Source organism: Cryptomeria japonica, chromosome 11 (assembly GCF_030272615.1).
Source record: "Cryptomeria japonica chromosome 11, Sugi_1.0, whole genome shotgun sequence".
Lineage (NCBI taxonomy): Eukaryota > Viridiplantae > Streptophyta > Pinopsida > Cupressales > Cupressaceae > Cryptomeria > Cryptomeria japonica.
This window is the reverse complement of record NC_081415.1, coordinates 403,786,662-403,800,927: the sequence shown is the minus strand read 5'-3', so window position 1 is coordinate 403,800,927 and position 14,266 is coordinate 403,786,662.

The window sequence follows — 14,266 nt, the reverse complement described above, 5'->3', positions numbered from 1 at the left end:
GCCTTGTCAAGATCAAAGGTGGAAAGAGGAAATGGACATGAGGGACAATAGGATATGAAGGGTAATGACAGGGGTTCGATAGGATAGTGAAGGGCAATAAGATATGAAGGAGGAAACCTGCCCCCAAGTACGGTATGCAAGAAGTTCATAGATTACACATGATGCCTGTTTGCCAAGTTTTCATCATGGTACTTGCCCAAGGCGCCTGTTTGCCAAGTTTTCACCAGTGGACAAATTATTTTTGCTTTAATTTTTTTCTTTTGTCTTTTTTTTTTTTTCAATTTTTTTTTGTATTTTGACTTTTTCAATAGAAGTTGGACACATGATAGGGGATGGAAGAAGGACTCAAGCATATTATTGTTTGGATAGTAACTTGAAATAAATGGACCATGACCTTTGAAAGTATGCTCAAAGACGTTGGTAGGATGAGGACATGGAAAATGAGATGAAACTAAGGCAAGGATTTATGCAAAGGATTGGACCAGAGGGATGGAAGGATGGAAAATATGCATTGGATAATGGATAGGGTATTGGAAAAATTGGGCTTTAGTGGATGAAAATGAAGGCAAGATCAACATTGGCACACACCTTGACGGGTGATGGACTGATGGAGGAAGAGTGGGTTTTGGATATGGAGATTTTGATGAAGGAATAACTAGGGATTTTGGGACATAAGGGCCCAAAATGGATGAAGAAGGTGATGGAGGAACAAATTTGAGAGGGTTGGATGGAGGAATAGCAACTTTGGATTCCAAGTTGGATGTTTCTTTAGGCTTTTGTGCTTCAAGGAGTTGCTTCAGGATCCACATGGTTTTTTATTTTGCATGCTTTTGTGGTTCCTTGGAGTGCATTGCTTGCACAGGGGATTTAGGAACCCATATAGATTTTGACTTTTGTTTTTTAGCAATGGGCCTTTGTAACCTTTTGGATTTTTCCTTTTCTTTTTGGCTCATATTTTTCTTTGCTTCGACATGTTGATTAGATTGGACATGTTGATCCTTGAATACATGTGGATTGCTAGACTTATGACATTTATGCTTGGCATCCAAATTGCTTGGAGGGGGAAAGGAATGCATGGATAGATATGAATGAAATAAAATTCTTTTGGATGGATGAAATTTACTCAAGGATGTGTGCCTTTGCTGACCTTGCATAGAGGACGAAGGGATATAAGGACCTAAGATGGATGGAAAGTATGATGGGGAAGGTGTATGTTTTGATTTTGATGGAGGGATACCAACGTCTTGAGAGTGAGTTGTGTAGACATGACCCTTAAGATCTTTTTTGATATGGAGGGATTATTGCTTATGAAGATCTACTCCTTTTCCTTTATGAATATCTTGACTTGTAGGATACTCTTTTTGTTGGGAAGAAGACGCGAGTCCATTATGAGGTGGATATGATATGAGAGAAATAATGAGATCTTGAAGTGGATCAGATTGGACCAAAGTGGAAGAACCCATTATGCATGTCGAGGATTCATGAACATCTTGCACTGACATGTTAGAATCATGAGTGGGATTAGGATCATGAGGGGGACTTGGATTGTGTAGTGGACATGGCTCAATGACAGGCTCTTCAAGAGATGGAATGGGAAAAATAATGGGATCATCAAAAGAAATGCGATCTTGGAGTGTGTATGGAGCATTAGGACAAGGAGATGGAGGAACAAGTGGATCCTGTGGAGGATCTAAAGGAATAATTTGATCTTGACAAGGAGGAAGATCATTGGAATCCTCTTTAAAGGTGCTTTGCTCTTGACTTTCAATGGGATCATCATAAAGGATGGAAAGGATATCTTGATCTTTCTCAGGAAGTGGAATGTCAATGGGATTTGAAAGGACATTGTGTTCATGAAATGGAAGGGGATCATTTGGGATTGGATGAACTGGGATATCTTGATCTTGCCCGGGGAATGGAGTGTCAATAGGACTTTGGATAGGATGGACAAGAATAGGGGAATCATCATGAGTTTCTGGGAAGATGAGATCCTGGTCAACAATTGGATGGGATGATAAGGTTTCAAGATCTTGATCTTGATCTGTGATGGATTCTGGCAAGGAATCAATGCTTGAACATGAGGAAGAGGGACTTCAAATGGGGTCCTCTAAAACAGGTAATGGCAATAAAGTGCATGGTGGCATTGGGTCTTGTATTTCTGAAACATGACAAGGATGTGCATCATGAATTGGATTATCTTGGCAATCAATTATGGATAGTCCTTCGATAATTTCATCCTTGGGTGCATTGTTTGATGAGGACAATATGGAAGGTTCCTATGAAACTTCTAAAGGTGTAGGGATAGATGCCACTGGAGAGTCAATTTGTTTGTGGGGGGATGAGGCATTGCTAGACATAAGTGTATTATCTTGATATTCCTCAAAGAACTCACTTGGTAGTTTCCTTAAGATCATTGCAATAAAGCCACCTTTCTTTCGAGGTTTTGACATAGTTGTATCTGGAATTTGAACTTGTTTGGCAAGGAGTTGGTTCTGATCTGATGTCATGTTTTGATATTGGACTTGGTTCAATTGTTCTGACATGTTTGAAACTTGGGTTGGTGTGTGCTGCAACCTTTGTTTTTGAACGTTTGGTTGTGGTTGTTGACATTGATATTCCACCATTGGTTGAACCATTTGTGGACATTGTATAGTTGGTTGGACATATTGTTGAAATTGGACCATTGGTTGTATTGGTTGTATATGTTGGACCATTGGTTGTGTCTGTTGGAAATGTTCGAACTATTGAACAATTGGTTGTGATGGTTGTGTAGCATAGAAATTAGGAATCATCACAAGATAAGTAGATCAAAACACAAGACATGATAACTTAATCAAAAGAACATTCATTGTAAATGAACCTAATTCTAAGTACATTCAATAGAGGTATGAAAACAAAGCATTTAAAAGAAAATATCATGCAAACCATATGCTTCTTCCATGCGGCTCCATTGTTGTTCTTTCCTCTTCAATGGGTTTGTGGATCTCACCTACAAGTGCTCACACAATTGAAAGCAAGATTGATGAAAATCTCAAGAGTACTAGAAGCGTAAGTTTGGTAATTTGATAGAAATTTGGATTAGGGGGTTATTAGCATGAAAGTGATTCGAATAGAAATTCAAATCAATAATAGCAAAATTATGACATATCTATGACAAATTGCTATGCAAGGCTTATGACAATTCTATGACAAATTTCTATGTCAAGAATTTATGACAATTTATGACAAATTCTATGACAAATTTCTATGTCAAGAATTTATGACAATTTATGACAAATTTCTATGTCATTTCCATAAATTTAGGAGAGAAATAGGAGGAAATTGAATTTAAGAATTAAGAAATTAGAAAAATAGGGAAAAGAGGAATTAAGAAATTAGAAATTAGGTAAATTAATTAATAATCTTTCATTTATTAATTAATTCACAAAAGAGGAATAATTAGCCAATTAAATGAATATTTAATTGTGATGAGAATACTTAGGATAAATAAGTAATTTATTAATCCTAAAGGAAGAAAATGATAAGCAAGGTTAAATGACTAAATCATGAAACCCTAGAAGGTGAATTAGGTCTTGATGAAAGATAATTGACTTGATCATGATTTTATTTTGGATTGATAAATGACCAATGTGATAAATGATTTGATTGAGATTGGTTGACAAAAATTAATGACAAATTGACCAAATTGACATGATTGAAAAGGACAAGGATCGATGACGAATCGATCGCAATATGACAAGATTGACAAGGACAAAAATCGACCAAAATCATGATTAAAGATTGTTGTCGACAAGACCAAATTCGAAGACGAGATGAATGAAGAATGTAGAAGAATGACTCGATGTTCGCAAATGATAAAAACCAAGTACGAATCATAGGAGAAATGTTAATGCGATGCAAAAACCTAAAATGAGGCAATACGCAAATGTTAAAGTATGACTCCGCAAGCGTTGACCATTTTTAGGTGTCTACATTTTGCCTCTCTTTGAGACAATGCGATTTTGAGTGTTGTTTCAAAGAACAATAATGAAAATGCCCCAGACAATAATAATGACATATGAAAATGCCCCAGACAATAACAATGACATATGCATGCCCCCTCGAGGAATTGGCCTGAAATATGCAGAAAAGAGGCCAATTGATCGATAAAAATCATAGGATCGAACGGACTGCCAAGACTGACCGAAAAAATGTAGAGGGCAGGTAGAGATGAAGAAATACTTGCTTTCACTAATGCACAGAAGTAGGTGAGAACCTTTATTTGATATGGCAAAATGGATGCAGTGCTACATGGCAATGAAGGCCAAAGCGATAATGCAATCCCTTTGCGTAAGACAGACACATCGCAGACAAACAACAATCACAACCAAAAGGAAAAGGATCATGAACCATCCCGGTCACTCTAAATCACTTAGTGACATCATCGAGCAACATAGGAACATGATCGAAGCCAAAGATAAATCAGTAAAAAGATAAGATGCACAAATTCCAACAAATCAAACAAACATCTTGATCTTCATTGTCAAAAGTTGAAAGCATTGGTAGGACGATCATGCTGTCTGGTTTCAGGGAATGCAGTACCCCGTCTAAGACAGGACACAGTCTGGTTTCGAGTATACCACACCTTGTATAAGACCCATGATAGAAGAGACAAGGACAAATGATTTCGATACTGATATTCGAGTGATATGACAATTTTGATCAGGTTGAATGTTTGGTTTGACTGAAAGAGTTCATCTGTTAAAGCGTGATTTCATTAAAGCACAGTGTGAAATGGATTGCAAGTGTCATTGGATGAATGCTCAGTGGTTTGTCTTATGCACAAAAGGAATAATTTATTGCAAAATGTTTGTTTTTGTTTTTTGGAGTTTTACAATTTTTTTGTGTTCATTTTTTCAAGACTTTATTTGATTTTTTAGGGATTTTTTTTTTTTTGATCTTTTTTCAGGACATTATTTGATTTTTAGAGATTTTTTTCAGGACCTTTTTTTGATTTTTATGAATTTTTTCAAGACATTTTTCAGTTTTTTTAAGACTTTTTTCAGGACATTTTTCAATTTTTATTTTTTTTTGGATTTTTTCAGGATCATTTTTCAATTTTTTTAAGACTTTTTCAGGACATTATTCGATTTTTATGCTCTAGTGATTGATCATGACGAGGGAAAAGTACCCAATGCGCACTTGAAAGACACATAAACCAGGACCAAAACATATGTACAAGACACTGGAGTAAGCAAGACAGTGATGTTGACCAATAACAGGCCTGGAATAAAACATTGGGTTGAGTGAAAGATAGGCATGATAACTAGCCGAGAGAAATCATGGCTAGAAGTCATGATAGATGACGGAGAAATAATCTCATTACTCATGGTGCCTGATTGCCAGGTTTTCACCATGGTACTTGCCCAAAGCGCCTGTTTTGCCAGGTTTTCACCATGGTACTTGCCCAAAGCGCCTGTTTTCCCAGGTTTTCACTAGAGGGCGAATCCTTCATTTTTTTCTTTTCTCTTTTTTTCTTTTTTTCTTTTTTCATTTTTTTGTATTTTTTGCTTTTTTCATTTTTTTGTATTTTTTGCTTTTTTCATTTTTTTGTATTTTTTTCTTTTTTCATTTTTTTGTATTTTTTTTTTTGTATTTTTTTGGATTTTGACTTTTTCAGAAGAAGACGGACACATGATAGGGAATGGAAGAAGGACTCAAGCGTCTTTTTGTTTGGATAGTAGCCTTGAAAAAAATAGACCATGACCTTTAAAAGTATGCTCAAAGATGTTGGTAGGATAAGGACATGGAAAATGACATGAAACTAAGGCCAGGATTTATGCAAAGGATTGGACCAAAGGGATCGAAGGATGGAAAATATGCATTGGATAATGGATAGGGTGTTGGAAGAATTGGGCTTTAGTGGATGGAAATGAAGGCAAGATCGACATTGGCACACACCTTGAGGGGTGATGGACTGATGGAGGAAAAATGTATCTCAGATTGTGAGATTTGGATGGAGGAATAGCTTGGGATTTTGGGACATAAGGGCCCAAAATGGATGAAGAAGGTGATGGAGGAACAAATTTGAGAGGTTTGGATGCCAAGCTGGGTTGTTCTTTTTGTGCTTCAAGGAGCTTCTTAGGAATCCACATGGTTTTTGATTTTTCATGCTTTTGTGGTTCCTTGGAGTGCATTGCTTGCACAAGGGATTTAGGAACCCATATATATTTTGACTTTGCTTTATTTTTCTCAGTGGGCCTTTGTGGCCTTTTGTATTTTTCTTTTTCTTTATAAATCATATTGTTCTTTGTTTTGACAAGCCGATTAGATTGGACATGTTGATCCTTGAATACATGTGGATTTTTAGACTTATGACTTTTATACTTGGCATCCAAATTGCTTGGAGGAGGGAATGAATGTCGGTGTGGATGGGAATGACATGGAGGCATGTGGGATGGATGGAAGGTTCTCCAAGATGTGTGCCTTTGCTGACGTTGCATAGGAGATGGAGGGATATAGGGACCTAGAATGGATGGAAGCGATGATGGGGAAGGTGGACATTTGGATTTTGACTTTGAAGGGATACCAACGCCTTGAGTGTGAGCTCTGTAGCCATGACCATTAGTATACTCTTTGATATGGAAGGGTTCTTGCTTGTGAAGGTCTACCCCTTTGCCTTTATCAATATTTTGACTAATAGGATACTCTTTTCTTTGGGAAGAAGACGCGAGTTCATTATGAGGTGGATGTCATATGAGAGAAATAATGAGATCTTGAAGTGGATCAGATTGCACCAAAGTGGAAGAACCCATTATGCATGTAGGGGGTTCATGAACATCTTGCACTGACATGTTAGAATCATGAGGGGTATCAGGATCATGAGGGGGACTAGGATTGTGTAGTGGACATGGTTCAATGATAGGCTCTTCAAGAGATGGAATGGGAGAAATAATGGGATCCTCAAAAGAAATGAGATTAGGACAAGGAGATGGAGGAACAAGTGGATCTTGTGGAGGATTTGAAGGAATGGTTTGATCTTGACAAGGAGGAAGATCATTGGAATCCTCTTTAAAGGTGCTTTGCTCTAGACTTTCAATGGGATCGTCAGAAAGAATGGAAGGGATATCTTGATCTTGTTTAGGAAGTGGAATGTCAATGAGATTTGAAAGGACATCGTGTTCATGAAATGGAATGGGATCGTTTGGGATTGGATGGACTAGAATATCTTGATCTTGCTCGGGGAATGGAGTGTCAATAGGACTTGAAAAGGTGTTCTCTTGGATAGAATGGATAGTGATAGGAGGATCATTATGAATGTGTGGGAAGATGGGGTCTTGGTCAACAATTGGATGGGATGATAAGGTTTTGGGATCTTGATCTTGATTTTCTTTAGGACACATATCTTCATGCTCTAAATTATCCTCTTGACATGAGGTTGGACTTTGGATATGCATGGGGGATTTTGACAAGGAATCAATGTTTTGGCATGAAGGAAATGCACTTTGAACATTTGTGATGGATTCTAGCAAGGAATCAATGCTTAAATATGAGGAAGAGGGACTTGGAATGGGGTCCTCTAAAACAGGTAATGGCAGTAAAGTGCATGGTGGCATTGGGTCTTGTATTTCTGAAACATGACAAGGATGTGCATCATGAATTGGATTATCCTGGCAATCAATTATGGATAGCTCTTGAATAATTGCATCCTTGGGTGTATTGTTTGATCAGGACAATATAAAAGGTTCTTGTGAAACTTCTAGAGGTGTAGGGATAGATGCCACTGGAGAGTCAATTTTCTCGTGAGGGGATGAGGCATTGCTAGACATAATTGTATTATTTTTATCTTCCTCAAAGAATTCACTTGGTCGGTTCTTTAAGAACATTGCAATAAAGCCACCTTTCTTTTTAGGTTTTGACCTGATTGGACTTGGAATTTGAACTTGTATTTGATTTGATGTCATGTTTTGATTTCGAACTAGATGTTGATCAGATTGGTTTGACATGTTCAAAATTTGGCTTGGTGCATGTTGCAACCTTTGTTTTTGAATGTTTGATGGCGGTTGTTGACATTGATATGTTGATTGAACTTGTTGATATTCCACCATTGGTTGAACCATTTGTTGACATTGTATAGTGGGTTGGACATATTGTTGAAATTGGACCATTGATTGTGTTGGTTGCATATGTTGAACAATTGGTTGTGATGGTTGACAATCTGATTGATAGTAAACACCTTGTTCTTGTTGTGGAGGCACATAATGTTGAAATTGATGTTGTCTCCTTTTTTGTAATTGTTTCATCATCTCTATTTGCGAGAGGAGAGCTGGTATGTCTGATCGTTCAAGAAGAGATCTTACATCAATTGGCTCAATATTTGGATTTTGACCTGGAAATTTTTGAAACATTTTGGACATTTGTGATCTAATCTTCTCACTGTTTTTCACTCTTTGTTCGAAAATCTCTTGTTCTTGAGCTAGTTTCTCCTCTAGTTTTTGTATTTGGAGACTTGTTTCATCATCATAAGTTTTATTGATATTGCCTTGTTGTTGGGTTGGATAGAATTGTGATTGCATTGTCGGTTGATATGTCAAACTTTGTTGCATCATTGGTGCTTGGAACCTTGTTTCAATAGACATGTCACTTATGCAAATGCAATATTTTTTTTTGGAATTTTTTTGATTTTAAAAGGATGATGTATGATATGCAACTAAATGCAAACTAGATAGATGAAAATGCAATCTATGTTAAGAATGCAATCTATGTTTTTGTTGTTTTTGAAGATTTTGACAAACTTATGAATGCAAATCTAAGAGAGGGACCCTTAGGAAATTGGAATGATATCTAGACCTCAAAGGACAAAAGGGCTTAATTGACAAAGGACAAGATGACAATGTCTCCCCTATATGCTTGGATACTAAGCTAGGTTTGATGAAATGATATTGATGACAAAAGGACAAAAGATTTGATAAGGTCTAGACTTCTTAACAATGACTTAGGGTTTATCAAAGATTTGGATTGCTCAAGTATGACAAGACCTAGGTTTTTGAGACTATATGCAAAGGGACAATTAATATGCAAATGATCTTAATATGATATGACAATGACTTAGGCTTAATGAAGAGACTTGGGATATGCAAATGCAAATGTATGACAATGTCAACCTAAGATGAAACCTAAGGTTTAATTATGAAATGATATTACTCTTATGCAAGAGGACATATGCAAATGGATGACTTCTATTGATATGCAAAAGAAGTATGACTTAGGTGAAACGTAACCTTGATACTTGACAATGACTTTGAAAAATGCAACCTAGGATGAACCTAAATGTAATTGACATAAGAGTTGAGACAAGTTTTTGAACAATGTTGGATCATCATGTTTGAAGGAATATGATCTTTGAATCTTGTTGAATTTTTGTTGGATGAATATCTTGGGTTTAATCTTGTTTTAATCAATGTGTTTTGCTTTTGAAATGGGATAACATTCAACTTTTGACAATCAAAGAATACAAGATGTTATAACTTAGACTCAAGATAATCATGCTCATTTCCACATTCCTTAGGGTAGGCAAGGACATTAGGTACTTGAGAGGTAGACTCATTATGGGATTCAAGGAGAATACATAGATGCTTGACCCCACGGGCTCCCCTCCACGACACTCACTTCTCAGGGCAGCCAAGCATCAGTCCCCATGGAATCTCCCCATGGCGAACTTAGTATCTCTTCCAAGTATCCGAATTTGTCCTTCTCAAGCAACTAGAAAGGTTTTTGGCCTCTAAAAACAAGGTATGTAGTAAGGGTTTCTGTTAAGCGTTACTCCTTGATGTCATGCAAGCATGATTGAGACATTAAGCCCATCAAGATACCAAACAAATGTAGTTGCGCAAGCGCGATTTAGACCAAGAGGCCCTACTTAGATGTTGATATGAGAAAGAGTTCAAGGGTCATCACTTCCCAAGTAACTGCAATTCCCACGTAACACTTCCTTCAAAGCTTTCGCTCATCAGGTATTTTTTTATAGTGAGTTAGAATGCCAAGGAATTCTAGCCGTACTCACTTTGGGTCATTCCCTTCTCACGATTATCACTCACTTGCTAAAGCAAAGTGGTCGGGAAGGCAAGCCCTCTAATGGAGACAAACAATCAACAACACAAGCATGGTATCGAAGATCTGGATTTCTGATCACCCTATGAAGGATGAGAGCATACTCTCCTACTCCAATGTCATAATTAACAAACAAAGAAAACAAAGGTTCATTTCCACCTATTTATAAATCACTAAGTGCCTAATTAAAAATCTCAAACACACAATTTGGTTGTTTCTCCAAGGCAACCTGCAAAAACACATGTCAGAAGTTTGATTTGTTGTCTTTGACCATCGAATCTGCATAACACATGTTAGTAATTTGATTTTTAGTCTTTGTCATGCATATGCCAAGATCCTGCACACATAATCAGTACCAAAATCCAAAGCATAGAAAACAGAATGCAAAAACACCAAAGATTTCAAGTAAAAACTGCATTTTTCACCTCTGATCTGGACTTGACACAGGCGCAGAAGTCAGGACACAAGCGCAGGATGTCTAACACAAGCGCAGAATGTTTCAACACAGGCGCAAGATGTCTCAACACAGGCGCAGAATGCTTCACACAAGCGCATAAGTCTCCAGAATACCCTGCACGGCCCTGTTTTTGAGTTTTTGACCTGCAAATCAACTTAGAAGCACTCCAAATCACAGTAGAGGGGTTAGAAGGTTAGTATTCATGTCGGGTTCACCAATTAATGTAGCATAGAAATTAGGAATCATCACAAGATAAGTAGATCAAAACACAAGACATGATAACTTAATCAAAAGAACATTCATTGTAAATGAACCTAATTCTAAGTACATTCAATAGAGGTATGAAAACAAAGCATTTAAAAGAAAATATCATGCAAATCATATGCTTCTTCCATGCGGCTCCATTGTTGTTCTTTCCTCTTCAATGGGTTTGTGGATCTCACCTACAAGTGCTCACACAATTGAAAGCAAGATTGATGAAAAGCTCAAGAGTACTAGAAGCGTAAGTTCGATAATTCGATAGAAATTCGGATTAGGGGGTTATTAGCATGAAAGTGATTCAAATAGAAATTCAAATCAATAATAGCAAAATTATGACATATCTATGACAAATTGCTATGCAAGGCTTATGACAATTCTATGACAAATTTCTATGTCAAGAATTTATGACAATTTATGACAAATTCTATGACAAATTTCTATGTCAAGAATTTATGACAATTTATGACAAATTTCTATGTCATTTCCATAAATTTAGGAGAGAAATAGGAGGAAATTGAATCTAAGAATTAAGAAATTAGAAAAATAGGGAAAAGAGGAATTAAGAAATTAGAAATTAGGTAAATTAATTAATAATCTTTCATTTATTAATTAATTCACAAAAGAGGAATAATTAGCCAATTAAATGAATATTTAATTGTGATGAGAATACTTAGGATAAATAAGTAATTTATTAATCCTAAAGGAAGAAAATGATAAGCAAGGTTAAATGACTAAATCATGAAACCCTAGAAGGTGAATTAGGTCTTGATGAAAGATAATTGACTTGATCATGATTTGATTTTAGATTGATAAATGACCAATGTGATAAATGATTTGATTGAGATTGGTTGACAAAAATTAATGACAAATTGACCAAATTGACATGATTGAAAAGGACAAGGATCGATGACGAATTGATCGCAATATGACAAGATTGACAAGGACAAAAATCGACCAAAATCATGATTAAAGATTGTTGTCGACAAGACCAAATTCGAAGACGAGATGAATGAAGAATGTAGAAGAATGACTCGATGTTCGCAAATGATAAAAACCAAATACAAATCATAGGAGAAATGTTAATGCGACGCAAAAACCTAAAATGAGGCAATACGCAAATGTTAAAGTATGACTCCGCAAGCGTTGACCATTTTTAGGTGTCTACAGGTTGAAAATCTGATTGATAGTAAACACCTTCTTGTTCTTGTTGTGGAGGCACATAATGTTGAAATTGATGTTGTCTCCTTTCTTGAAATTGTTTCATCATCTCTATTTGGGAGAGGAGAGCTGGTATGTCTGATCGTTCAAGAAGAGATCTTACATCAATTGGCTCAATCTTTGGATTTCGACCTGGAAATTTTTGTAACATTTTGGACATTTGTGATCTATTCTTCTCAATGTTTTTCACTTTTTGTTCCAATATCTCCTCTTCTTGAGCTAGTTTCTCCTCTAGTTTTTGTATTTGGACATTTACATCATCATGATAAGTTTGATCCAAGTTCTGAGACATGTAGAGATTGGATTGACATGATTGATTTCTCAATTGTGATGACATGGCTTCGTAAGAAGGTTGAGACCTCATTTCAACAAACATGTCACTATGAAATGCAACTAATGGGATTGACAAATGCAAGCTAAAAGGATAACAATGCAACTTAATGTTTTTGTACCTTTTCAAGATTTTGACAAACTTTTAGGGATGCAAATCTAAAAAGAGACCCTTAGGAAACTGAAATGACGTCTAGACCTCAAAGGACAAAAGGACCAAGTGACAAAAGGACAAAATGACAATGTCTCCCCTATATGCTTGGATACTAAGCTAGGTTTGACCAAATGACATTGATGACAAAAAGACAAAAGTTTGATAAGGTCTAGACTTCTTAACAATGACTTAGGGTTGTATCAAAGATTTGGATTACTCAAGTATGACAAAACCTAGTTTTGGCACTATATGCAAAGGGACAATTACTATGCAAATGACCCTAATATGATATGATAATGACCTAAGCTTAATGAAGGGACCTAGGGTATGCAAATGTGACCTAATGTTATGAGGACAAGGATGCAAATGCAAATGTATGACAATGTCAACCTAAGACAAAACCTAAGGTTGAATTATGAAATGGTATTACTCTAATGCAAGAGGACACATGCAAATGGATGACCCTTATTGATATGCATAGGAGTATGACCTAGGTGAAACCTAACCTTGGTAGTTGACAATGAATTTGCAAAATGTAAACCTAGGATGAACCTAAATCTAAGTGACATGAATGTTGAGACAAGATTTTGGAAAATGTTTGACAACCATGTTTGAAGGTGTTTTGAACTTTGTTGAATGAAATACTCTTGTGTTTAACCTTGTTTTGAATCAATTTGTCTTGGTTTTTTTTTTGAAATGAGACACAACTCAACTTTTGACAAGAAAAGAAGACAAGATATTTCAACTTAGACTCAAAACAATCATGCTCATTCACACATTTCTTATGGATGGCAAGGGCAGTAGGTACTTGAGAGGTAGATTCATTATGAGATTCAAGGAGAATACATAGATGCTTGACCCCACGGGCTCCCCTCCACGACACTCACTTCTCAGGGTAGCCAAGCATTAGTCCCCATGGAAATCTCCCCATGGTGAACTTAGTATCTCTTCCAAGTATCCGAACTTGTCCTTCTCAAGCAACTAGAAGGATTTTTGGCCTCTAAATACAAGGTGTTTAGTAAGGATTTCTGTTAAGCGTTACTCCTTGGTGTCATGCAAGCATGATTGAGACATTAAGCCCACCAAGATACCAAACAAATGTAGTCGTGCAAACATGATTTAGACCGTGAGGCCCTACTTATATGTTGATATGAGAAAGAGTCCAAGGGTCATCACTTCCCAAGTAACTGCAATTCCCACATAACCCTTCCTTCAAATCTTTCGCCCATCAGGTATTTATTTATAGTGAGTTAGAATGCCAGGGTACTCTGGCTGTGCTCACTTTGGGTCATTCCCTTCTCACGATTGTCACTTGCTTGCAAAAGAAAGCAAATGGTCGAGAAGGTAGGCCCTCTAAAGGTAACAAACAATCCGAGCCATGAGAATGGTATCGAAGATTTGGATTTCTGATCACCCTAAGAAGGATGAGAGCATACTCTCCTACTCCAATGTCAAACTCAACAATCAAAGAAAACACACATTCATTCCATCCTACTTAGCAATCATACTAGGTGCCTAATTATGAACCACAAACACAAAAGTTCGGTTGAAATACAAGGCAACTTAAAAAATCATCAAGTTAAAAGTTTGATTTGTTTGGTCTTTGACTAGCGAACCTGCATAAAATTTGTTAGTAGTTTCATTTTTGTCTTTGTCATGCATAATGCCAAGGTGCTGCATAGAGAATTAGTACCAAAGAAAAACAAAAAAGCAAAAACAAAATGCAAAACAAAGCAATTTGCAAGTAAAAACACTGC